The 26,454-nt window shown below is 40.9% G+C and overlaps 1 long non-coding RNA gene across 1 annotated transcript; it reads left to right on the top strand.

Annotated features, from left to right (window-relative positions):
• Positions 1-854: 854 nt before the first annotated feature.
• On the top strand, positions 855-17,575 carry LOC109316122. Its single transcript, XR_002102708.1, has 3 exons — positions 855-867; positions 10,113-10,120; positions 17,450-17,575. It is a non-coding gene; the product is annotated as an uncharacterized LOC109316122 (long non-coding RNA).
• Positions 17,576-26,454: the final 8,879 nt, after the last annotated feature.

Below are 26,454 nucleotides of genomic sequence, written 5' to 3' on the forward strand. Positions count from 1 at the left end.
GCAGGACTTCAGTGGTGGTCTTGTCTTTCTGATTCTTTAGTTCTGGTACATTGCAGTACTTTGTTTCTTGGAGAGCATTTTATGCTGTGATGTTCAATAAGGGCATGAGTAGATTTTTTAATGCACTGTTTTGGCCAGTTAAGTGCCAATTCTGTCCTACATTTGCATGTGTAACACATTGATAATATTTCACACAGCTATTCACATTTTAACCGGTTTAATATCTCCAGTTCTGCTTTATGCTCTAAATTTTGCCTCTTAAATTTTGTATCGGTTTAATTTATTCATGTTGTCATTTCTCAGTTTTCAAATGCCTATTCTAAGTGATGCTTATAAATCATTAAATTCTGCTAGCCATATTATCACTTGCGTTTTTATAAATGTCACTTTGCCTTCTATATGACTCTTTCGTCTGTTGTTTACATGCATTATAATATTTAATTGTACACAAATGCATGTTAAGTAGCAATAAGCAGATTTGTAGATCTACTAATTAATGCAATCAGATATTTTGTTCAGATCTTAGTATAATGCTAAAAGTGTACATGAGTGTGGGGTTCACAAATCTAATGGCTTTAAATGATTCTCAGTAAATCAAAACACTGCTTATTCATATTTTGAAAATCAGTCTGGAGCTATAAACAGAAGAAGCAACTAATGATTAGCCACAGTGTATCAGAAAAGAAAGAGAGGGTTACTTTTTTAAGAGAAATTTATAGTTACTGGAAAAAATAATTGAAGGTTTAATAATATTCATTGAGGAGAGACTGTTACTGGCAGCCTACAACCTGAAAAATAAAACATGGTTATTACAATATTTAACTCGGAGTACATACAGGGAAATACTTTTTTTATGTTGTTTTGGCAGTTAGATACACCTGTTCAATTTATATATTAACAAAATTTATGCTTCTCATTTTCCATGTGTCTGATAATCTCCACTACTCTGTACTCTGAAAAAGCCATAAAGTTGTTTTTCCTTTGTTCTTCTGAAAAGTCAAAAAAGGACAAGTGACACAATTTGCAAACACATGTTAATTCAGCCTTTTAAACTGTTCTGTTGTCTACAGGTATTGTGGAAATATAAACATGATATTCAAAATCTGCTCCAGGTTTATCCAAGCGTAGGCAAACTTGGACAGCATAGACTGTAGATTTATATATTCAAGTTTAGGATTTACTTTTTTTCATTTAATTGTAATATATTTAGACAACAGCAAGCCAAGGCAGAGGTCCAAAGGAGGACATATGATATGAAAAACAGATGGTGGGAAAATAAGGCTAAGGAGATTCAACATCTTGCTGATATCCACAATATGCATGGTTCCTTCAGTGCCACTAAAGCCATCCATTGGCCTAGCACTCAGGGACCAACCCCCTTGAGACCTAAGGTTAGAAGAAACCTGATCAAGGAAAGGGGAACCATCAATACCCATTGGAAGGAGCATTTTGAAGACTATCTCATAAAGACTTTGTTGTTGATGAGAGTGTTCTTAACTCAGTGTTTAATCTCAGCTGACTCTGAACCAAAACCAAGACCATCCCAATGCTACTTTCTGAGCTCCAGTGCACTGATGATGCTGTAGTGTGTGCTGACTCGGAAGCAGACCTTCAGGGAATCGTCAATGTCTTTACCAAGATGTGGCAGGACACTGTGTGTGCCTGCCCTGGCAGCCTCCAAGGGCCTAATGAGGGCAGCCATTTTAGGCTCAGGGCTGCCTATATAAACAAGGCAGTTTGGCTGCTGGAGGGTGGGTAGGAGCTGTAGGGGATGGTAGGAGGCTCGTGGTCCTGGGTACGACCGGAAACTACACCCTGCCGGGAGTGAGTGGCCTGGTGGGGCTCCCAGTGGTGCGGGAGCCCCCAGGAAATGCCAGGCCAGTGATCACCCTGGTGTAAGGTGGGTTGGGGCTCCATAACCCCTAGCCCTCACCTTCGGGTGGGTCACATACACCGGAGGTAGTTGTCGGGGTGCAAGCCACGAGGAGGAGAGTTGGAGGCCAGGTGTGGCTAAGGCCACCTGATCCCTGCGGGTATTTGAGATCCCGAGGAGGAGAGTTGGGGGCCAGGCACAGCTATGGCCACTTGAGGCTGCCTGTGGACAGAAGCCCTGAGACCCTGAGTAAAGGGGGCATTACAAGTGTGTGGAACCCCCAGTGTGAGGGGGGGCAGCATGTGGAGCCCTGTGAAGGGAGAGGGGGCTCAACCAGAGAGAGGGATCTGAGTCCTGACCCCAGTAAGTCCTCCAATGTGAGGAGGCAGAGTTTGGGTCGAATATAGCGCTAGTAGTAGTACCATGACCTGCAGCCCAGGGGGAAGTAAGAGTCTCCTGTGAGACCCTGAGGCCCCTGTCATGGTGTGAGGTAACCCCAGCTCCCCATGTCCATGGAAGAGGACCCAGAGAGGGGGACCCTGGGATAAGAGTATGGGTCATACATCAAGGCCTGCCAGCGCTTCCCCTGACTGGTCCAGGCGGGGGCCAGGACCAGCAGGGTCAAAAGGGCAAGGAGGCCCACCAAGAGGGACTCCCAAGAACCAGAGGCCTGGGGTCCTGACTGGCCTGGAGGTGGGCCGGGACTAGTGTGAGCCGAAGGTCTCAATGAGGGGACCACACCCCAAGGGGAACTGGTGGCAGGGAGATATGTGGCCCAGTATGACATGGCAGACTCCGCCTGAAGGGAGGAACTCAGTTGGGGGTCCTACAGCAGGATTCTGGGCTCCATTGTGGAGAACTGGTGCATATGAGAACATGATGATGTCATCTGCGAGGCTTGGGCTGCAGTGTAGGGGAGGAATGGAGCCACAGATAGCGCCCCCTAGCAGCGGGGGCAGAAAATGGGCAGCTTCCTGCCTAATTACATCTATTAATTAATCAATTAAGACCAAGGTGTGGCAGGTGAGAAGAGGGGCAGTTTGCCCAAGAACAGGTGGGCAGGCCACACGGAGATCGGCCCCGGTGCACCCCGTTACACAAGGCATACAAGAAAATGGGACTGATGCTTAACATTCAGAAGACTGAGGTCCTCCACCAGCAATCTCTTAGTGGACAGTCCCCAGCTCCAATAATCTAGGTCCATGGTGAAACTCTGGGGAACACTGAATATTTCCCATAACTCAGAAGCCATCTCTCTCGGAAGGCTAGCATCAATGAAGACATCCAACATCACTTCAAATGTGCAAGTGCAGCCTTTTGATGCCTACAAAATGGGTGTTCAAAGATTGCAATATCAGATCCAAAACCAAGCTCATGGTTTATCAAGTAGTCATGATTTCCACCTGGCTGTACAGAGCTGAGACATAGACAAGCTAAGGAGACAGCTGAAATTGTTGGAGAACTGCCATCTGTGCTGCCTATGGAAAATCCTCCTAATCCAGTGGCAAGACAGACACACCAATGTAAGCATCCTCATGCAAGCAAACACAATAAGGATAGAGGCGATGATCATCCATCATCAACTTTTTTGGGCTGGCCATGTCATCCAAATGTCCAATTCCAGGCTCCTGAAGCAAGTTTTATTCTCCTAGCTCCACCAAGCTGTATGCTCAAGAAGAGGGCAGTGAAGGCACTTCAGGGACATCCTCTAGGCCAACTTAAAAAAATGTTACATCCATGTCAACTCATGGGACACTATTGCCCAGGACTGCCCCAAATGGAGGAAGAATCTGCTGCAGGGATCTGAGTACTTTGAAATTTCAAGACACCAACAGGAGATGGAAAAGTGGGAGTGGCAGAAACAGTGTGTTGGGGACCAAATCAAGAATCCAGCACCATCCAGCCCACATGGAAACACATGTCTGAGTTGCCATAGAGTTTGTTGATTTCCAATAGGCCTTTTGAGCCACTTTCAGACACACAGAGAGTCATGGAAAATAGTCATCCTTGACTGCAAGGGATTGCCAAAAAAGTTTAAATTATATTTATTATCATTTTTGTGTGACTATAACACAGTGGAGTCTTCATCATCAGTTAGATTTTGTTGTGCTAGACACTACATATATGCAGAATAGGAAGACAGTCCTTTTCCAGAGAGACTTCCTTAGAAGATGCAAAAAAGCACAAGACAAGTGCAGACAAGCAGAATGCACAAAGAAACAATGAAACTATGCTGCTCAGCCTGGTTGACAGAAATGGTAAACCAATATTTGTTAGGTTTTTGTAGCCATCATGACAAAGGAGATTTTTTTAAGAGGCATTTGATGGGGATGAGACTTCACAGGTGTTTATTGTCAACAGACAAGAAGGCAACATCTGACAAGTAGACAATGGAACTAGTCCTCAAAGAGGAGTTGATCAGAGGTTGGAGTCAATATCTGTATGATGTGTGAGAGATGGAAGGTAGTGAGGATATAGTGTGAAGGACTTTGTATGTGAACAAAAAGAGCTTTTGTTTGATGCAATAGAGAAGGGTGGGGTGGGGGGTGGGGGTGGAGGAGAACCAATGGAGAGATTCATACAGAAGAATCAAAATGATCTGATCAGAAGATTAGGACAACAACCTTTGCAATAGCATTCCAAATGTGTACAAAGTGAGGCAATATTGCTTTTGTCAAGGTAAAAGAAAAAGATGTTGCTACTGAGCCAATGACAGCCTGGACAGAGATTTAGCTGTATGGCAGGACAAGAAAGGATATTTATTATTTATGCAAAGTACCTGGACCTGGAATACTTAGAGTCTGGATAGGAAGCCCTGAGGTCCACAGGGGGAGGGTGTCTGTCTGGGGGTAGGAGGGGGTCAGGGGGCTAAGAATAACCTGGTCAGGATGGAAGGGGTAGGAAGACCATAGCCCTAGGGGTGGGGCAAGAAGCAGGCATTCCCCAGCTCCGGAGCTGTGCTGGGAATGTGTGTAGACATTTGTTAGGTCAGACTAAGCTGTTCCTGATCTAACCTAGTTTTCTCCTCAGGTGACCTATGATAGATTGGACCAGCTCTTTTTTTCTAGTCTAACCTCTTTGAATGCCCTAGTTAGATTAATCTAAGTGTAATGTTTTCATGTACCTAGCAACAATGGCTGCTGCTGCTATGTCAGTCTCCCTGCAACTTGACTGCAGTTGCTATGGCATACAGTCTATTTTGGCACTGTGAGCCACCCCTAAATATAATACTGCACAAGAGACTCAGCATACCTTAGAAGAGGATCATGAAGGGAAAGACTACCGTGAGAGCATACTTGTGGTCAATCTATCACTTCCATCTGAATTAATTTGTCATGTAGGATATACTACCCTGAATTGAAAGGTGGTGCAGGCATACCATTCATCCATTGCCCCACTCTAACTATTATTTGCTTATTTTCCAGTATGAGCCATACTTCACCCTGAATGAAGTGGGCAAGCTATAATGGTTATAGTTTTCACTTACCGGAGGATACGAGCATACATGTACAGGCATACCTCATTTTATTGCACTTCGCTTTATTGCGCTTCGCAGATATTGGGTTTTTTACAAATTGAAGGTTTGTGGCAACCCTGCGTCGAGCAAGTCTATCAGCGCCATTTTTCCATTGGCGCCATTTTTCCAACAGCATTTTTTTAGCAATAAAGTATTTTTTAATTAAGGTATGTACATTGTTTTTTTAGACATAATTCTATTGCACACTTAATAGACTACAGTATAGTGTAAACATAACTTTTATATGCACTGGGAAACCAAAAAATTCGTGTGACTTGCTTTATTGTGATATTCGTTTTATTGCGGTGGTCTGGAACCGAACCCGCAATATCTCCGAGGTATGCCTGTAAGCAGTTGCCACAGAGTTTATATCTGCCTGGCTTTTAACTGGCTATAATTTTTTTTTGGTTATGTCATACCATTAGGACAGCATTACTGTGGGGTGCCAGGGAGCATATAGATTGAGGCAATTTTTGTTCTTCAAGTTTCAAAAACATAAACTCTTATTCTTATAAGGAAACTGTTTTTTATAAGGAAACTCCATCTTGGTGTATATTTGCTCTCTCAGCTGTCGGATTTTGTGGTCCCTACAAGCAAGAGAGCTTGGATGCCCTTTCATATTGCAGTAGTGACAGAGAGTTTAGAGTATATTAAAAGTCATCAATATGTCAGGTTTTTTCTATTGAACTTGAATTTTACATAATAGGAAAGCAATTATATTTCTTCCCTTGGTTCTCCTGGGGACCCAATGATAAAGAGAGATTTGCAGCTTGGTCTTTTCAATAATATTTCAGATATACTTCCTGTTGGTATCTCTTTTTTCAGTTTGGGGACTTTGTTGTTAATGCTGTATTCTTACATTTTATCAGGCAGTTGCGTGACAGCCTTCTATTTTCATTAGATCTCTTGTTGAAGAATACTCCAAGTATAACATTTAAAAGCCAACTCAAGGGCCAACTTATTCTCTGAGAGCTGCATTGCAAATCTCCAAACTTTGGAATAGGTTATGGGGTCAAGGGTCTCAGAGTAGACAGCATGTCAACCTTTTGATCTATTAGTATTCCGCTAGCGTATGTCCTTGGGTAGGAATATCCTCTCTGATCATAAGGAAGCTATTAAAGTTTCTGGATAACCCTTCCTCTACCCCTTCCCACCCCCCAAACATATGAACATGTTGTGTCAGGAAGCTGTGAACCAGAATCTTCACCATGCTCAGATCTCTGGTCCTAGTGCTGAAGATCACACATGCAGATGCTTACCTTCAAAATGGTTTTCAGGGTCAGGGAAAAGTCCTCAGCACTTTCCTGGCTGAAGCCCAAGTAGCTTAAAATGTGAATGAGTTAGAGTGAATAACTTAACTACAATTGGTCATATATGCAGTCAGTAATGAACTCCTGGACTGAGGTTTTATGTATGGTTTAGGAAAGTCAGCAATCTGAATACAAAAGCTAGCATTTGGTAGCATCCTGCAGTACTTCTGAATGATTATGAGTCCAAAAATCAATATATAGATTACACTGAGAAGTCTAAATAACAATAGTATTGATAACATTCTTTCTGTTACTTAGGCAGGCAAAGTTTCTTGGGTAGATGTGATATCTTTTAGAAGACCAACTGAGTAGTTGGTAAAAACTTCTTTGCCAGCTTTCGGGCGCAATCACTTTTCTTCAGGCATAGGGAGTCTCTGCTGTTCTGAGACTCCAAGGAATGAAAGAAGCTTAAACTATGACAGGATGTCAGTGAGAATGTAAATGGGTGGAAATTAGGAAAACAAAAGGTAGAGGAGGGAAGGGAGGGAGAAAACAAGGAAAGCCAAAGGAAAGTAAGGGGGGTTCTATTATAATAGTTTTCAAAGGTAGAAAAGAGTCAGATGTCAGATAGGTTGCAGTGTGTCATAAATCCTATGTCTATATTAAGTCCATGAGTTTTTGTATCCAGTAGATTTATGAAGTGAAGTTTGTAGGCTCGTCTATGAAAGGTGTTTTGTAAATTCCTGTTACTTACATATTTCAGAGTATTTTCCTGAGATCAACTGTCTCTTTGCTTTGGCCTTTTATACTTAATTCTCCCTAACTAATAAACAATTAATCTAAAATCAACACCAACAGTAAACTCAATATCCACAAGAATGACAGCCATCACTTTTTTTAAATAAGAAATTATCAAGAATTAAAGAAGAATTGAAATTTTCTGAACAGAATTTCTTGCTGAATAAATGTGTGTGAAAACTTCACCTGGAATTACATCAGTAAATTGTATAATGCATAACAGAGGATTGTATGGTATTTCTGTTCACTACTGTTGAAGGCAGGGCAGGGAGGCACTTTAAGGACTTGTTCGGAAATCCATAAGCTTTTGTAGCCAAGAGCCTGCTTTGTCAAATGCTTCATTATAACATTTGATGAAGTAGATGGTTTCCCATGAAAGCTTATGTATTTATAATTGAGTTAATCTGTAACATACTTCCCTGCCCTATCTTCTCCTGACTATAGATTACTCTGGCTAACTACCTATTTCTATGTTACGTTTGAACCATCATTCATAATCCCTAGCAGGAGAAAAGTTCATCACTAAATAAGTCTATTTCACTTATTTCCAGATGTTAAGGCTGGAAGGGGCTCTTATGATCACCAAGTCGGACCTCTTACATGACACAAGTCATTGGGACCCTGTCATTCACGGTAAATGCTGTTTACTTCCCACAAAATGCTAATCACATGTAGGATAATTTGGCAACATTTTGAAATAACTCTGGAGGATTGTAAATTCAGAAATCAAGTTCTGATCCACTAAAATTTACATGTGAAGTATATGACCTTGCAGAAGGAATTAGTAAGAATTTAAATATGTGTAGTCTCAAAATAAGTGTGTGCTTGGTATTTGGAGTATTTTTACCTATATTGAAGATGTCAGGTTCTGCTGCAAAGCCAATAATAGTTGAGGAAAGAAATTATCTATGGCACTCACAGATCAGCAGGCACTGATGTTCTCTGACCTGCTGAATAAGTTTTGACGTCCTTGCACACCTCTGAATAATACAATAGTTATTATGCAAGTGTGACTAAAAAAGCATCCAACACTCCAAAGACAGAAATCCCAGTAAGCAGTGTTTTCCATTGCATGGGCAAAACTGTGAATTACAAGGTCTCTTCTCCCCTTTAAAAAGTATGAGAATGAGATAAATTATTCATGTTGAATTTCACTGAATTACTTTTGATTCAGTTCTTAACATTTGAGAAACACAACTGGACATGCATCAGTAAAAAACATAGAACAGACTTGCCAGGAAAGAGCTTGTACTTTTGCAGTAGTCATATAACTCTAGTTAAGCATAACCCTAGAATTCAGTTGAATAATGTTAAACTATACCACCAGCATGGAGTTATACTCCATAGCCCTGATCTTCCATAGTTTCTTCGATTTTTCTTGAAGGCAGGTCTCATCCCAGAAGCTAGCAGCCACAAGATCCAAGATAGAAAAAAAGATTAATTAATGGTCTCTGTATAATTCATTGTATGCAAAGCCCTCAGGTTCAAACTGTAACATGTAATTAAAGAAAATTAATTGAAATATGGAATTGAACGGGGCAATTCACTTCATATTAATTTTCAGATTTTGGCTCAGTATTTGTATCAAAAGAAAATCAGATGTTGGGAGTTATTCTCATCTGACTAATACAGATTTTAGATAGTTTAATTTCATTGACCTCAGTGGAGTTTCCATTGATTTACACTAATGTAAATTCAGAAACATGTCTGTTACAGCCACCAAGAATGTTCTTTCTCTCTATATTGGCTAAGTAAATTCCCTTTATATCTGCAAAGATAAAGAGAAAGCCCAAAGAGGGAAGGGGTGTGTCTACACATGCTATTAGCACGGCTGACTTAACTGGTGCAGCTTGTGGCAGAGTTTATTGCTCCTGGGCACTGCATTTGTACGTGAGCCCAAGACCTCAGCATGTTGAGCCAGGGCGGTGTAGCCCTGGCTGGCAGGATACCCTGGGGGTAAACCTGCCAGCCTGGGGCTGCTCCAACCCAGCTCAGCTATTATGGAGGGGCTGGCAGAGGCACAAGTGTGCTTCACTGTGGGGCTAGCCAGCAGGCTGTGTCTGGCAGTACTATCCTACAGTGGAGTTAATTAATTTACTCCAGCCTAATAGCACTGCACGTGTAGACAGTGACATTTTGCTGCAGAGCTAATTAGTCAGTTCTGCAGTAAACCTTTTGTGTAGACGTGCGCAGAAAGACTGTATTTGTCATCTGTATCTGCTAAGAAAAATCCGTTCTGTTTCACAACCACCTGTTGTAGCTTTATCCTCTAAAGTATAGTACCACTTCAGATTGTGATAGATCACAAGGCTTATGGTCCTACGATATTTTGAACATATGCGCTCAAGATATATGTAGCTAGGCACCTGATCAGGACTTAAGAAGATTTTTGGAAACTGTCACAAAAAGTGATCCAGGGAATCTCTGCTCCAGCAGCTGTAAAAAACCCTCTTAAAAGCCTAAATTAATTCTGGGTCTCCGTTTTGGCCTAACAGGATCCTGAGACACCTAGACTGAGGCTTTTGATCAGTCTTACATGCTATCCAGCTCACGAAGACAAGCACCTAACCCTGCATAATCAGTGTGGCAATTCCAGATCAGTGCTAGAAGATTCATAAACTCTTTCTAAGAGTCTATTACACACTCACAAAACATGCCTTACATCAGCAGCAAGAGTTTTGTGTAAGTGGAACAACTAGGATCATGCTAACTGGAGAACACAGTTGCTTTAGTGATGGTACCCATTTGTTTAAATAATAACCTATTGGTCAGATTGCTTGTGGGAGACCTGAGCTGGGATATGTGTGTGTATGTGCACGTGTGCACAATGCTCAGGTAAATAAAAGATAGTGACCTTAACTTGTAACCTTCAAACTGGAGGAGATTCAAACTCACATTTAGCACATCTAAGAACAGTATCTACCAAGCCAGAGAAGAGAACCCAGGTATCTACCTCTCTATGGGGACTAGCCTGAACATTAGGGTACAGTGTCAGGCTCTGTCTTGCTAGCTCTCCTTCTGATTCTTGACTGCCCATCAGCCCAGTGGCTGCAACAGGAAAAGACTCCCAAACAGCTAATTCATTGGGGCCCTGGTGGTTAGGTGTTTCAATCCTTTCATTCTGTGGGAGTCTTCTGCCTAGATCTCCAGGTCTCTAACTTTCTGAGCAAGTGCTAGTATGTAACACTAGTAAGCTAATGTTGATGCACGCACGCACATACACACACATGCGCACACACACACACACGTATCCCATGCTGCTTTGGCTCCCAAATTACACAGACACCTAATGGTCTGGAGAGATAGGAATTCAGTCATAACTCCATGCCTTATGTTTTCATATCGCTCAGTATTTAGATGTTCTGACTGCACCTAACTGTTATTGTTCCCTCTATAGGAAGCTAGGCTGTCTAACCCTCTTGGGATGAGATGGTGATTTTTTTAAAGGATTGTAGTATCTTAGTGGAGGTGTGTACAAGGTTGATCTGCTTTTATAACTACATTCATGTCTTCTGTTACAAGATTTAAAAGGTTGCATCAGTCAGAAAGTTAAAATAATTTATAGCACTCCAGTTTTGGGGAAATCAAAGTAGTTCGATGGTGTATAGGACTGTTGGTACATTTTAAAAGTTTAGTCTGAATGGGCCCTGCTCACTGTTGTAAACATGAGGGGATTAATTGAAGCACCAAGGGTCACTTCATTACCCTGTGTCTAATACCATGGTAAATAAGAAGCCTTACTCTGGCCAGAATTGCCTGTTATGTAAGAGATGAAGAGACAAACCAAGATACCTTTGGGTAAGGATCCCTGGACTATAAGCATAGACAAGTAGCTTGGAATAGAGGCCATAAATTGCCTATGGCCTAGTACTTGGAACTGTAGTAAGCAGGAGCTGTGCTTCATCCAGCTGTCTCTGGCCACAGTGTCCCACAGATATTGGGCAGAGACAAAGAGCTAGGTAGGGGCAATTTATCACAGAGAAAACAGCAACTCAGTGAGGCATTCTTTCAAGAGGTAGCTATCACATAATACATATTCAACAAATATGTATATTAGAGCCCTGAATCATTTTTTATAAGATCTCTAGATTTCTTAAACCTCAGACCTATAAATTTTTCTTTTCTAGGTTCTGATTTAGAAGCCATGGAGGGTAATTGGGAACCATCATCACATATCCGCTCTAAAATTCACACAATCAATTGACAGACCCTATTGAATTTAGTTGGCTTTGGATTAGGCCCCATATAAATACCTTGTTCTATTAGACTCAAGGGAGGATGAGCAGCTGTTAAGTCCCAGGCACCTCTGCCCATTTTGCTGTAGAGGATTTTTTTCCCAAAGCGTGTAACATTCCCTGTTAGGGAGCTATGAAATACTAACTGGTGTTGGGAGGTAGGGAGCTGAGCTGTTTCTGTTACGTAAAAAACCTTGCATATGTGACCAAAATTTAATGGATGCAGTATCTAGTTAAATTTTCAGGAGGCTTGAAAAAATAGCTATGACATAAATTGCCCCTTTTATCTCTATGTACTTGTCTCTGGGGATTAACTCAGATGATAACCGTTATACTTTCACTGCTGTTGACACAGAGGCATAGTGATGCAGCTGGGTGCCCAGTACAGCTACCACATAGAGGGGCAATGGCTTTTGGTTGCTGGTAAACCCCCAGCATAATTGTGTAACATTAACCTTTTTCCTCCACCCTCTCTCTCCCTGTTTTTTACCGAAGGCAGCTACCCGAGTCACTCCAACTTCATTATATTACTGTGGCCACCTCTATATGAGACACTACTGCATAGTCATTACTGTGCCTTTTTTTGATACTCCTATAAACTTTTTTGTAATGCTACTGCGCTGTAGCCTAATACTATTGCACAGTAGCATCACATCATCGTGTTTATCATGCAAGGCTACTGTGCAGTAGTATCACGCTACTGAGCAGTCAGCATCTGGTGTAGATGTGCCCTATACTAGTGACCAAGGATATTGGTTTCAGCCGTGTTGGTCTAAAAGGATAGGCAGACAAAACTCTTGGGGTAGAGGCAATATCTTTTATTAGACCAACTAAATAGTAGCAAAAAAAATTTTTTTCTTTGCAAGCTTTTGGGCCCAAATGCCCTTCCTTAGTCAAAGGAGAATTCAAAGATTGTAAAGGTTCTCCCAGGTAGAAATGAAACTTCATTTTGCACAGGGGAGTTAAAAGATGGTATGGTTCCCCTGGGTATAACAGTCCATTTTAACAAAGGTTGCTTTGGGGGTATGCAAAGTAGGCACAGACAATAGGGTGAAGCAGCCTTGTTACCTGATGGTATCCGATTGCAGGCAGGGTGTTAAATTTTGCTTCTTTCTTGTTAGCTGTGAAGTTATCATTTCAAAATGGCCTAATTATGATATCTTCCATGTTGCAATCATGTTGTTCTAAAAGCAACTGGCTTTTGGGCCCAAACAGCTTGCAAAGAAAGAATTATTATTTTTTTGCTATGTTTAGTTGGTCTAATAAAAGATATTGCCTCTACCCCAAAAGTTTTGTCTGCTTCTATTGACATCTACAAAAAAGGAAGCATCTTACTGTGAAGATCTGTGCAACGTTCTGAAGTACCAGGTTTTCTTAGCTGAAGGGCTAGGAAGTCCACTTCCAAAAGCTAGGGAAAGGCTATCAAACAAGTGAGTATTGGGAAGTATGTCTAGAGTAGACAAGACAGGAAAATGGATTAATGCTATTAGATTGTTTGAATTTGCAGTAAAAGCCAATGAAAAAAATTTGGGCAAAAAAAGTTCTCAAGGTTCAGAAAGTGGAATTGTAGTTCTCACAGAATTGCTTCTTTCTTTGCCCAATGGTCCAAGCTAAAATAAGCCCTATCTTGTATAAACTGCAGACATAAAAAACAAGGATTCACAACACTGATTTACTTATGATGCTGACTTCCTCATCTGATTAGTTAAAAAAATGAAGTGTTGATTTGCTTCCGTAGTATTTCTTTAAGAATTTAGAAAAATGTGGCTTTTGAATGACATTTTGGGAATCCAAGCTAACTGTTTATAGTGTTCAAGCATGTCTGCATACTTAGGTCCGTAGTAGAATTGTGCATTCACTATAACAGTGTAAGATATGGGAACCTATGTTTGTACGCATGCATAAAGTTACTCATGTTTTTGTAGAATTGGGTCTGATATGAGAAAAAGGACAGAACTGGAGATTCAAGTTAATGCTAAAAGGTATGGTATGAAGTAATTACCATATGGGATTACCTAGAGTTTAGGTTCCCAATGTCAACAGTAGTTTGGTTTATTATGCGAGACCCTTAATGATTTACACAGGAAGAATTAAGAGTTGAGTAAATGCTATTACATACATTAACAAAAAGTAATTTCTGCTATATAATTGTGTGTGGGGAAGGTTTCTCAACTCTGTACACACTCCTAACCACATTTTACTTTAAATTTAAACCTAAGAATCTGGTACAAGTAAAGACTTAGCTATGGAAAAATTAACAAATGACAGGGAGTTAAAATTGGACAGGGACTAACCACACATCACCTACTCTGTAGTATCTGTCTGTGTGAATGCTCTTATTCTGTGGTAGGTGAAAGTTAAAAAGGAGGGTGGTTTAGCCCTCTATTGCTGAGGGCTACATTTGAGCCTCTACATCCAAAATTGAAAACCTGAAAACTCAAGCTTAACTGCTACCCTGGAAGTGGTTAAATTCTATAGGCAGTTCACTTTTTGTTTTTCAAGTTTCATAGGGGTCTAGAAGTGTGCCGTAAAAGGTCTGAATACCTTGTCACCCAGCTTATGCATGCTACAGTGCCCTGAAGGGCTAGGTTTGGTGTGTATTCTCAGAGCGCACCTAATATACACCAACAGGATCTGGCTCTGCCTAATATGCTGGTTCAGCTGCTGCTTTCTTTTAAAAGACGTGGTAAAACAAAGTATTATTTATGCATATCCAATTATTTCTGCAGCTGGAAAGGATTCAAATCCAGACCTCTTATCTGCAGCTACATGTACAGTTAATGTGAATGAATTTACTTTGGTGCAATTTCTGTTGGAGTAAACTAATCTGGGTGCAGGGTTTGAATGTGTGCTTGGTGACAGGTTTGAAAGTGTGCTAGGTGGAGCAGCTTAGGCTCAGTGGCAGGCAGGAGCTTGGCCCCTGCTGGCTTAGCTGACTGGATACAATTTGCATCTGCATCACCATCTACCTATTTATTAATCGTAGTTGCCTTCTCCGGCTTAGGACGGTACTTGTGTCTGATGAGAGTATCCTATGCCAGAGTAAATTAGTCTACTACACCCTAATTGTAGTGTACATGTAGATGGTGATGATTTACTGTGGAGCAAATTAGTCTGCTCCACAGTAAAACTCATGTGTAAATGCACCCCCTGACAGCTAGGCAAATGCTCTAAATACCAAACTATAGGCTAGACTGTAGAGGGAGAGGCCAGGGTGAAGTGTTCTTCATTCTTTCTCTGAATGTTGTTCCAGTGTAGAAAGGGATGCAAGATGCAGTGGAGGGAAGACAGAGAGAGAAAGAAAATGAGCATATATGCACATGCTCTAGTCCCTGCTCTCAACCATTTCTGTAGTTTACACTAATCAGTCATTTGATAGAATTAAAAAACCCACATTCTGACTGTTTAAAAAGAATTCATGAGCCTACTCAGTTGTTTCATTCTTTAGGTTATGGATCCTAAATGGATTGAGACTCCTCTGGGGAGGGGATATCCCCCAACTCCTCATTGTTTCTTCTGGGTTAATGCTAGATGGTACATGCTAATTATAGTGGCATTAGTGAGTTCTCTTCTCAGTGCATTGCCTATTTTGGATCCCATTCCAGTGCCCTTTACCATGCAATGTATAAAGAGATAGTTAGCTGTATTCTCTTCAAGTCAAGCAGAAGATTGGGTAGGGTGTGACTTTATGGGTTAACCTATGAATTAAGTAGAGACTAAATAAGTTAGTCTCTAAGGCTAGGTACAGATGCTACAACTATTGCATATTAAGTGCACCGAAAGCAGTTTACAGCTGTAACGTAACAGACATTCATAGCACATAAAGTGCTTTAAAAATGAGGAGCCCACTCTAAGGTTGCTTACAGATGTAACCCCCCCCAAACCCCCCCCCAGTGTTTTACTTTAAACTTAGCCCGCCCCTGCACTGAGCCCAGTGCATACCCAAAAGAAGCAACGTGTTAGTTGGACCTGGCTCGCCCAATGTCTATATAGATCAGGTGCTTTAGTGGGCTTTTTGGCCCTTTTATCTAGTATCTGATTGAATCAGCTGATTGAAGTGGTATCAGACTAAAGTGCTTTATCAACTGTCTGTACCACATCCCTTCCCAAGTCAATGTAGGTTGCATTCCCCTACCATTTCAGGGGCCCCTCCATAAGTGGCTTGCTAGCCTCAGATGGTGATTTTTCTCTTCCGGCTAGCAGCAGCCCAGCCTGCCTCATCCATCAGCTTGGTCCCTCACCAAGACCTGACCTAGAAAGCTGTGAGGAGCAAGGGCTCGTGTGGCAGGAGGGCTCTGTCCTCCCCTGGCCCCAGCCTCTTGATGGCTGCAGCCAGGAGCTGCAGCATGAGACTGCACGGCCCAGCTTTTGGTCATTCTGGGAACTAGGGGGAGCCCACTACCACGCAGACCCTGCGTATCCCCCTTCAAGACTCAACCCAGCAATCTGGGGGGGATCCTGTGTGGCACAGGTGCTCCCTTCCTCCTTTCACTCCCCCAGCCATTGCAGACAGCCACCAGCTGGTAGTGAGGTGGAGCTTGGGAGAGGGGCTGATCTGGCAGCCTCTTGGGAAGTTTGTGGGAGTGTCCCCTCCTGCTGATCTTGGCCAGCGCATGCGGATTCTGAGCCCTCCCACCAAACAGTGCATGTCTGTTTGGTTCTCTCCCACTCTAACTTATAGTATTTTAAGTAAAGTTCAATAGAGTGCTTCTGCCGAGGGCTTTTTGCACACCTAAGGTGCCACCCTACTGTGCCTTCTGCATGCATGGTATAGTGAGCTTTGCTATCTAATGCTGGTCCTGGATTCCTTTTTAATGTTGGGTATTGCAGCACTTACCTTTTAGGCCCCCTTGTTCTCTATTCTTTCTGGTCCTAAATCCTAAAATGGGGTGCCTAGCTGTCACATTGGGCACCAAATCCAACATTTAGGCACCAGTGCTGTGCTCAGAACTACTGCTTTGTTGCTGCCATAAAATCTATACAGGGATGTAGGTTGTAGCCATGTTGGTCTAAGGACATAGGCAGACAAGGTTCTTTGCGTGAATCTGATATCTTTTATTAGACCAACTTAAATAGTTGGAAAACAATTTTTAAGCAAGCTTTTGGGTTGAAAAACCCTTTGTCAGGCTAAGGAAGTTTCAGCAGTTGGTGTGTACTCTTCCTGGATGGAATGAAAAGTAAAGAAGCCAGAGGCTGATCTGGTATGCATGCAAGACAGGTAGTCAGTGAAAATGTAGATTGAAAAGTCAATGGGTGAGAGACAGGTGGGGTGAGGGGGGTGGGGAAGAGAGAGAAGGGAGATGAATAGTAGAGAGAAACATAAGTGCCAAGGAAAAATAAATGGATTAAATATAGACATTGGTATAGGTATCTAGGGAGTCAGATGTCAGGCAGGTTATAATGTGTCATAAATCCAATGTCTATATTTAATCCATGATTTTTAGTATCCAGGAGGTTGATGAAGTGGAGTTCATAGGCTCGTCTCTGGCAAGTTTTTTGTAAGTTTCCTTTGAGGATCAAGACTGAGAGATTGCAGAGGGAGTGGTTTTCCTGTGAGAAATGTGCCCCCACAAGTAGTTGGGTATTCCTGTCTTTGATAGATTTCTGGTGTGCATTCATTCTGGTGCGTAGTTGTTTTTTGGTCTCTCCTACGTATTTTCCATTAGGGCATTTGGTGCATTGGATGAGATATATTACATTTCTGGAGATGCAGCTGTAAGATCCAGGAATGCTGATGACTCTGTTGTGGGGTGTAGTAATTGTGGGGGTGGTGGAGATTTCTTGTCTTGGTGTGATCTGGATCCTTTTGGTATGTTCTAGGCTTGAGGAAGTTTGCTTCTGGTGATGAGGTTAGCGAGGTTCAGTGCTTGTTTGAAGGCTAGGATGGGTGGCTCTGGGAAGATCTTTTAAAGAATAGGGTCTCTTTCTAGTATGGGTTGCAATTGTTTGAGGATTTTCCATACAGGTCCAAGGGAGGGGTGATATGTCATAACCAGCGGTGTGAGATTTGTGGGGGGTTTTCTCCTGTACTGCAGCAGTTCTTCACGTGGTATCCGGGTGGCTCTTTCTATCTCTCTGGAGGAGTGTCCTTGTTGAGTGAAAGCCTTTTTAAGATTGGTGAGGTGGCAATCCCAGGTGTTCTCTTCAGTGAAAATTCAGCAGCATCTGAGGGCTTGGCTGTATATCACAGCTTTTTTGGTGTGTTTAGGGTGATTTCTGGTTCTGTGCAGATATGTATGGTGGTCTGTGGGTTTCTTGTACAACGTTTTCTGTATTTTATCATTCTGGATACTATAAGTATTTATTTTTCCTTGGCACTTATGTTTCTGTCACTAAAGTTTACCAGAGACCTTAATATCTGCCTCTGGCAAGTTCACAGCTGTCCAGATCATGGTATCACATATGGATGCCTAAGTCCTGTTAGGATTCTTAGACCAGGTACTCCCTTATCTGTCTTATGTGCAAAGTGTGATCTGATAGACATTTTAAGAATGCAAATAACTCATGAGAATGAAGTGTTTTTGCCACTGCCATATAACTAGCAGTTCATGGCCCTCCTTGGTGGTAGCTGCACTTACTCAGTCTTCCACATACTCACTAGCAGCAAGTAGGCATCAAGAGACTTTAGACATCTGTAAGGTTAGGCAGCAGCTGAGCAGTTTTACGAATGTAGGTGGTACATAAATAGGTGGTTTATGTATCTTGTGTGGCACTGAGGTGTCAATGTCTTTTTGTGACTCTAAACCCAGAATCCATCTGTAAGATAAGATTTTGTTATTATTTACTTCTTATCCTGCCTCAAACATTTTCACTTCCACACACTTTGGGTGGGTACAAACATTCACCTCTCTCTGTGATCACATGGCTTATTTTAAACTGCGTGATTGTAGACAGGAGTGGCATGTAGAGATGTTTGCCACTGCCAGAAGCTGCACAGAGAACTGGAAAGTAAGTCTTCTTTGTTCTGTTTCCAGTCCAACCTCTCTATATAGTCTGTTCCCAATATTCTGCAGAAGCCACTGCTTCTGATGTTGGTGCTGCCAAATCTTGTTGAGTGCATTATGGTGCTATAGGGCATCTCAGGAGATGATGCATGGTTTGCTTCTCCGGACAAACACATTGGTCAGTTGTGCAGAAGCCCCATGATTTGGTACAAGTAACTTAGGATGAGGAAAGGGGCAGGTGGGATTCTGGATGCTAGTGGATCTGTGGGAGGGCATTGGCAGGACTGGGGGTACCTGGCAGGTCTGCAGAGTGGGTTGGTGCATCCATGGGGGGTGGTAGAGGTTTCACCCATTCCCAATCTAAATCAATACACATACTCAGGTGAACTAACTTAGATTGGAGTCACCATTTTTAGCCTGATTTAAACCCCTTGCATTTTAGCAAAAATAAGCATTTAGATTGACGTAACCCTAGTTAAGTTGATCAAAATGTAATGTCTGTACATACCCTTCATGTTTTTCTTGGTTTGATGTTTGTTTTTTAATTTCTCTGTTGTAGTCTCCTGGGCACTATTAGGGCTTCAGGAAAACTCTGTACTATTGGATTAAAGCAGCTAAATCTAGGTGATGCTCACCTGTTACTTTTTAAGAATAACCATTTAATCAATGTCACAGTAACAGTCTGACAGGAAAATACCATTCTTGTGCATAAAAGGAAAATAATGTATTATTTCCTTCTTATAAATCTCTGAATGTGAACTGACTGTGCTCTGGGTTTTACTAGCAGTTGAGTGGCAGATGACAACATATACCTTATATATTAAGAAATTGATAACCAACATAGACAACCAGTGGTTTACTGCATAATATCTAATATTAAAATATTCAATAAATGTTTATATATTAAAAATGAGATATTGATAACACATCAATAGTTTTTTGATGTGTTGGCTTTAAAGCTGGTGAAATGGAAAAATATAGATAGTGAACAGTGCAAATTATTTAAATACTGATTTAGAATCACTGAGCTGTGCTTGTGCAAACTAAAGTGCAATTTGCTTTCTTGTCTGCATCAGCAATTTATGAGGCTGTTTCCAGACACTAATCAATTGTGGGATATGCACTCTTCAGGACTAGCAATTTTGGTTTGCTCACTCACTGTACCATGGTCCAGCATTTTATTCACATATAGAAACAAAATGTCTTTATTTTAAAGTAAAAAATAAAATACCTCAAGTGTACTGTAAAATGTATCATCTGCTCTTATAGTCAGATCTCTGATACAAAAATGAATCAATGTTTGCAAATGGTTTACCTTTATTAAGTGCTTTTGTCGGGGCCTTTATTCTCTGAACAATCTCCTGGGTTCAGCTGAGGACAATAGGAGCTCTTTTCTTCCTGTAGAGTAGTTCTAACCAAATCATTTATCATACTGTACTATCATTTTGCGGGTACACTATTTTATCTGCCTTTAGAGGAGTTTTAATAAAATGTCATCATTGAACTGTGAGGGAGGAGAAGTATTTTCTGTAAAAATACCAAAGTCTGTCTCTATGGCTTTTTCTTAGCTGATTTTATAGATGGGCTTAAACCCAAAACAGTGAGGATTTTTAAAGCTTTAAGAGCATGTGAATCTAGAATTTTAATCCAGCTTGTTATATAGAAAGAAATATCATTATCTGTAGGTAACATGATATGCAAAGTGATAATAGTGCTGGATATGGCCAGCCTATTGGATCATTTGAATGTGATTTTTTTTCCCAGAATTTTAACTATCTGTTTTTTCTCACATACCACATATCCCTAAATACTTAGGTGGTTTTCCACGTGTCCATCAGTGAAGATTAGCTCCTGGTACTGCTGCGCTGCTCAGCCCTGTACATCATGCCTCTGCCTTAGTGGGATTCTCAAAACAGACATTCACCTGCCTGACTCACCGACAAGACCTGATCGCCTACATTTTCTCAGATAATAGCTAACTCAGGAGACCATTTTGTGTGCTGGCTATATCTAGAGCACTGAGGAGTAAGGTCTGTTTTCAAATAATTACTCTGCCCATATTACAGGTAAATGGTACCATAGGAATCATCCTACCCACTAGTTGTGTCTCTTTTTGTGCTTGGCTTAATACTAGGCAGTAGAAACAGGAAGTAGGGTACAAAAGTGCCAGAAATCAGGTGCTGGCAGACTTCCTGTGCTCAGCCTGAAGTGCTCAAATGAATACTGAACACACCACAGGGGAAAGACAAGCTACAGAGAAGTTTGCCCTAATGCCATGATGCTCAGGAGTACTTCTGGGCTGTGGAGCGAACAAGGGGCTTTTAATGTGGATGATCAGAAAATTAACATGAGGGGACAGTCTTGGAAGTGGCCTTAGGTATGTGGGAAGAAATTTCCCTATGGAAGTCTTTTGAAAGTGTGATTAAACACTCAGCTCTGTCCTTGGTTTTTACTTACTAGCTAGTATGCTTAGGAAGCTCCCTGGTTAGCATTTGTAAATTCTCAACCTGTAAAGGTAGGGAATGTGTGATGATCAACCCAAATTTTATGAACTTCAAACCAACAGTTTGATTTCAATTTTGGCGATGGATGAAGATAAACTTTTTCCCAAATTCAATTATCTTATTCAGTTTTCACATAGATTATTTTGTTTTTACTGATTAATAGATAAAAAGGCATTTGGAGATTCTTGGATAAAAAAATCCAAATACCATCAGCGTATGAAATATTTTTTTCTTTGGGTTGGGCCAAAACATGAAACTCTTCAAAATTATTTATAGTATGCATTGATAAACTCAGAGCTCTGAAATATGAAATAACAAACTTCTCAAACTTTATAGATGATGTTAGTGTTACAGGATAATCATGTACTTTTTTAGTAAATCATGGAACCAAAAGTTTAGAAACAATTCTAGTGGATTGTTAGTTCACAGAATGTTAAGTCTCATGGATATATATAATTTCTTGTGATGTTAATAGATCATCCCAGCGTATACTTAGAGTACTGGCATCTGTGCTTTAAAATAATTGAATACGTGTTATAGGAGGACAAAATATCTATTCATAATACTATAATGATGATTTTTTCCCCTCATAAAAGCACTTAATTTGATGTGTAAGACAAATACAAGTCTTAGAGTTGGATCAAACAGCAGCTGGAAACCACACAAAGTACTTGTGGTGCCATTCCTAGCTGAATGGAAGATAAGTCACAAATGCAATCCAAAGAACCAATTTCTTGTATAGCAAAGAAATATGCTATAGAAGTATGCCTAGATTCTGAAACAAGAGATACATGATGATAAAGATACAAAATGTAAGTGGTGTGGTACGTTGATGCAATTTGTCTTTAAACCTGAGATATTTGGGTCAAATTCCAACTGAATGGGCATGTCTGTATGTGCCCTTACGGTGCCATTGTTACTTCACCATCATTCAGTACTTCCTTTTGGAAGTACTAGATAACGGCACAGTAACAGCCCATACTGGGCCATGTGCACGGCATGGTTATTTTTAGCTGCTATGTCGCCATAGTGATGTGCTATACTGAGGGAGTACGTCGCTCAAATGCCAATGTGCAAATGTTATTATCATACAGAGAGCTGGCTGAATTTTCTCTACAGCCTTGTTCTACAAACACAGAATGAAATATTTTATATCACTATATTGGTTTTGACACAAATTACATCAGAAAGGCTTATCAGGTTTAAGATGGAGTTTCTAGAAAGAGAGAGAGAGATCTACACAATAACTTATTGGGAAGGACAATTACCTGGGATATGGACAACCAAATAAACCCTTCTCTATCTGATTCAGAGCAGAGACTCAAACCCAGTCCCCAGGTGAGCACCCTAATCATCAAGCTGTAGAATCAGCTGCTCAATGAACATATCTGTGTGAGCTTTGGCAGTTTTGTCAATTCAGGAGCATCAGAGATGTTACCAGGGATCACTGCATGGAAGTGGCCTTTGTTGATCCCCAGTGAATGCATAATGATTGCATAATGAATGCATTAAATAAATATATTGGGCAGGACTGAGACTGACACTATGTTTAGCAGTTAGGTCACTCATGCAGGTTGTGGGAGTCTCAGGTTAGAGTCCCTTCTCCTGAGCCACTCAAAGCAATGAAGCGAATCTGACTCTTCCACTAGGCTCTTGACTGCTTGGGAGCTTACTTGGTTTCTCACTCAGAATTCTGCAATGTATTGTTTTCATTCTGTGTTGAATTGAAAACATATTTTGTAACTCATATTTGTTCATTAAACAGATCTGATACTTTTTTGTCATGCATACTCATGAATACACATTTATAGGCAAAAAACTGTGGAAAAAGTTTCCATGGTCAGTGTTATACACTCAGCGTGATGTTGCTCTTTTCTTGGGATATATGCAGGCATTACATTTAGATCAACCAAACCCAGATTAGGTTGATCTAAATGCCCATCTGCAAAGGCATTCAGAGGAGTTAATCAGGCAAAGAATAGTGCACCCAATCTGAGTAAGTTCACACAAATAGGTAAACTAACTTAGATTGAGATCAGGTTAATCCGATCTATGAGAGGGTTAACTCAAACTTGCAAATGTCTGCACAAATTTGCAGTGCACCCCAAAGGTTGTGAAAGCCCAGCCCCTCACCCCAGTTGCAGCGCTATGCTAATCCTACCCTCTGACCTTGACTGGGCTATTTTTAGCCCTGGGAATACCCTCTGACTAGGCACCCTACTATGAAGCCGGGAATCCTCCCCACCACACATCCCCTAGTCCATCTCCATCCTGTCTACCCCAGCCCCCACCTGAGTTACTCGCATCGGTTTCCCCATGCAGCTCTCAGAGTGGTTGCATGTGCCACTCCATGAGCCAACTACTATGTGTACCCACGCCCAGTCTAAGGGTAGGTGGTTTGAAGTAGGTATGGTTGGTGACAAAATAAAATAGTGAGCAATAACACCTGCTTGTCTAAAAGAGCAAAATGGAATCCTCCTTCATCCTCAGCCTTTCAAACCTTCAAGCGTTGTGATAACAGACAAATGTTCCCATTCTTTAGGCTGCAAAAATGAAAGGTAAGAACTACCAAAGCAGAAATCAGAGCTATAAAACATGAGCATTTGGCATTTTGTCTGACAGTAGTCATGTGCCTTTGTGCTTGCAGCTGTGTTATGGAATTTACATTCTTTTCAAAGATAATTCTGTTGGTGCCAGACTACAACTACTGAGGGACAGATGGGATTAATAGAGCATATGCGTAAGATTATAAAAGCAGCAAGGGAGCCCACCATGCATTACAGAATCATAAAATGTATGACATTTCCTTTTACTACTGGATTAGTGTAAAGGCTTTATTAGCTAGGTTGTATTATATTAAGCAATTTAAAACTGGCAGTAGGTACCTCTGGAAGTTTAATCTGACATCTTTGGGACATATTGTTCCTGCATATTATATTACATTTCTGTGTCTTAATTCTTTTTGATCAATTCTTGTAATATTCACTAACTTGATGCTAAAATGGCATAGAGAAAACAAGGTATTGTAAAAATAATAAGAATATGACTTTCTAAAGATTTCGTGTTAAATCTTACCATCTAGTGACACTTTGGGCCTGGTTTGCCAAGTTGCGTGTACTAGTTTGGCACAATAGCCAATATTAGTTAGATTTTTATGCACTAGTGTGTGCAGAATGAATTACCTTTGTGTCTGTTGAGCTTTGCTTAGAGTCAAAGGCAGGATGATAGTAAGCAGAAGTGCTTGTGTCACAGTATCTTATACTATGGGGGCCACAGCACTTGCAACTATTCACTTTCAACAGAAGTTCGCCATTAGAGGGAGGGCAGAGCCAATAACAATCTTAATCTTTACATACAGAAATTCTTCTTTATTAGGTTGGTGTTAAACCTGGATGAAAACTGGCTTGGAGCCATACAGTCATCTCCTATACATGGTGTCATGCCATTTTTAGTAAGATGTCTGTATAGCAATGTCAGTATTAATTAATTTAAAGTGTGTTTCATACTTTCTACAGATGGGGAAGTTGTCTTTACCATGTTAATTTTCCAAATAATTATGCTTCTCAGGATATAAAAATTTCCTTCTTTGATTATGCTATCAGCTTAAACAAGATATAGCAAGAAAATGAATGTCCTATAATCTTCTTTTCCTGTGCCAAAATCAAAATGCATCATAGTGGAAGATCTGGGTGACATTTGAGATAAAACTTTGCTGGTGAAAAAATAAATTTTTGAGACATGAAAACTTTTTGTTAATTAATTTGGGTTTTGGTAGTTTATGTTAAAAAGAATCTGAAAAAATTCCCCAAAACAGCAATGTTTTTTTTTAATGTTTTCAAATTAAACACTTCAATTTTACTATTTGTCTTTGCTTTTTTGAAATTATATTTGATTTTATCTTTTTAAAAGCTTGAAACTGTAATGTAACATTTTGTTTTGGGTAGAACAAAGTGTTCCATTTGACCTGATTTTTTAAAGTTGTCAAAAATCGAAGAAAACCAAATGAGTTATTTGTACAGTATCATAAAGCATAGCAGAGCTTTACAAAGGACTAAAATTATTTTCCAAAGGTAGTACTGCTTTCTTACAGTGTTTCTGAGGAACTGCCTCTTTGGTGATCAGTACATCTGCAGGAATCATACCACAGAATTTTTTTCTGTGCAAAAATAAAATAGATTTTCCCATAGGAAGCTTGTATGAAGCATAAAGGACATCTCTTTTTGCCCAGAGAATTCCTGTTTGGCTATGATAGCTCCTGGAATGGGTGACACTCAATCACTGTATTTGCTTATCTAACTAAATCCTGCTGGGTAAGGATGAAGGAATCTGATGGCTGATCATACAGACATGCAGAGGGCTTAAATCATCAAAAAATGGCATGTCTAGCTGTTACCTGTGTAGGTGCACTAACTTAGATTGGGATTGGGTTAACCTAATCTTAAAAAGGATTAATTTAATCTATGGCACATTGTATGCATTTGCAGAGCAGCCCAGGGCTCAGAAAGCCCAGCTGCTCACTCCATCCCCAGGGCTGCACTGGTTCCTTCATGTTGCCCCTGATTGGGCTTTTTATAGTTCACTGAGCCTTTCCCTTGGTTGAGCAAGCTCACACCTCATTCCCATGGACTCACCAACAACCCCTTCCTGCAGACCAATCAACCCCACTTCAACATCCCCTGCAGACTTGCTATCTCCCCCCCAGACTACCCTCCCTATACCTTGAGATATTTACAGTGGACTCCTCACAACTCCTGGGAGCAATGAACAGATACAGACAGTTCTAATGGCAGTGATGAACTCCTACACTCCTACATGTCCCTGTTCCTGGTCTAATAAACTGCCTACCCTTAGGCCAGGTGCAGCAAATGATTGTTTGGACCCATACACTGCAGACAGGACTAAGAGACCTGGGGAAGGGTGAAGGATCAATACCACAAGACACCGGCAACTATCTTCCATGTAAAGGAGCAGATGTCCTCATGTAGTTGAATCTTCAACACAGTGGGACCATGATCTCACAGTAGGAGAGAACTAGGATAATCGGATAAATAAAATTAGTCATAAGCAACAGAGGTGTGTGAAGTGGGCAATATTTGATTCAGATACAGATTTGGCCTGATTCAAGGGCCAGTGATTCGATTCATTGATTTGGATCACTGTCCCAATTTGATTCAGCCAAATCTGAATCTCAAGATTCAATTCTGATCTGGAGAATCAGCGATTCAGCCATAGACACAGCTTTAAATGTTTTTTCTGCATACCTTGAGGTATGAGGCATGGTTCATGAATGCTGAGATGGTGGGGTGGGTGGAGCATCCCACAGGAGCATGGGG

The sequence above is a fragment of the Crocodylus porosus genome, unplaced genomic scaffold (assembly GCF_001723895.1).
Source record: "Crocodylus porosus isolate Cpor-Errol unplaced genomic scaffold, CroPor_comp1, whole genome shotgun sequence".
Taxonomy (NCBI): Eukaryota; Metazoa; Chordata; order Crocodylia; family Crocodylidae; genus Crocodylus; species Crocodylus porosus.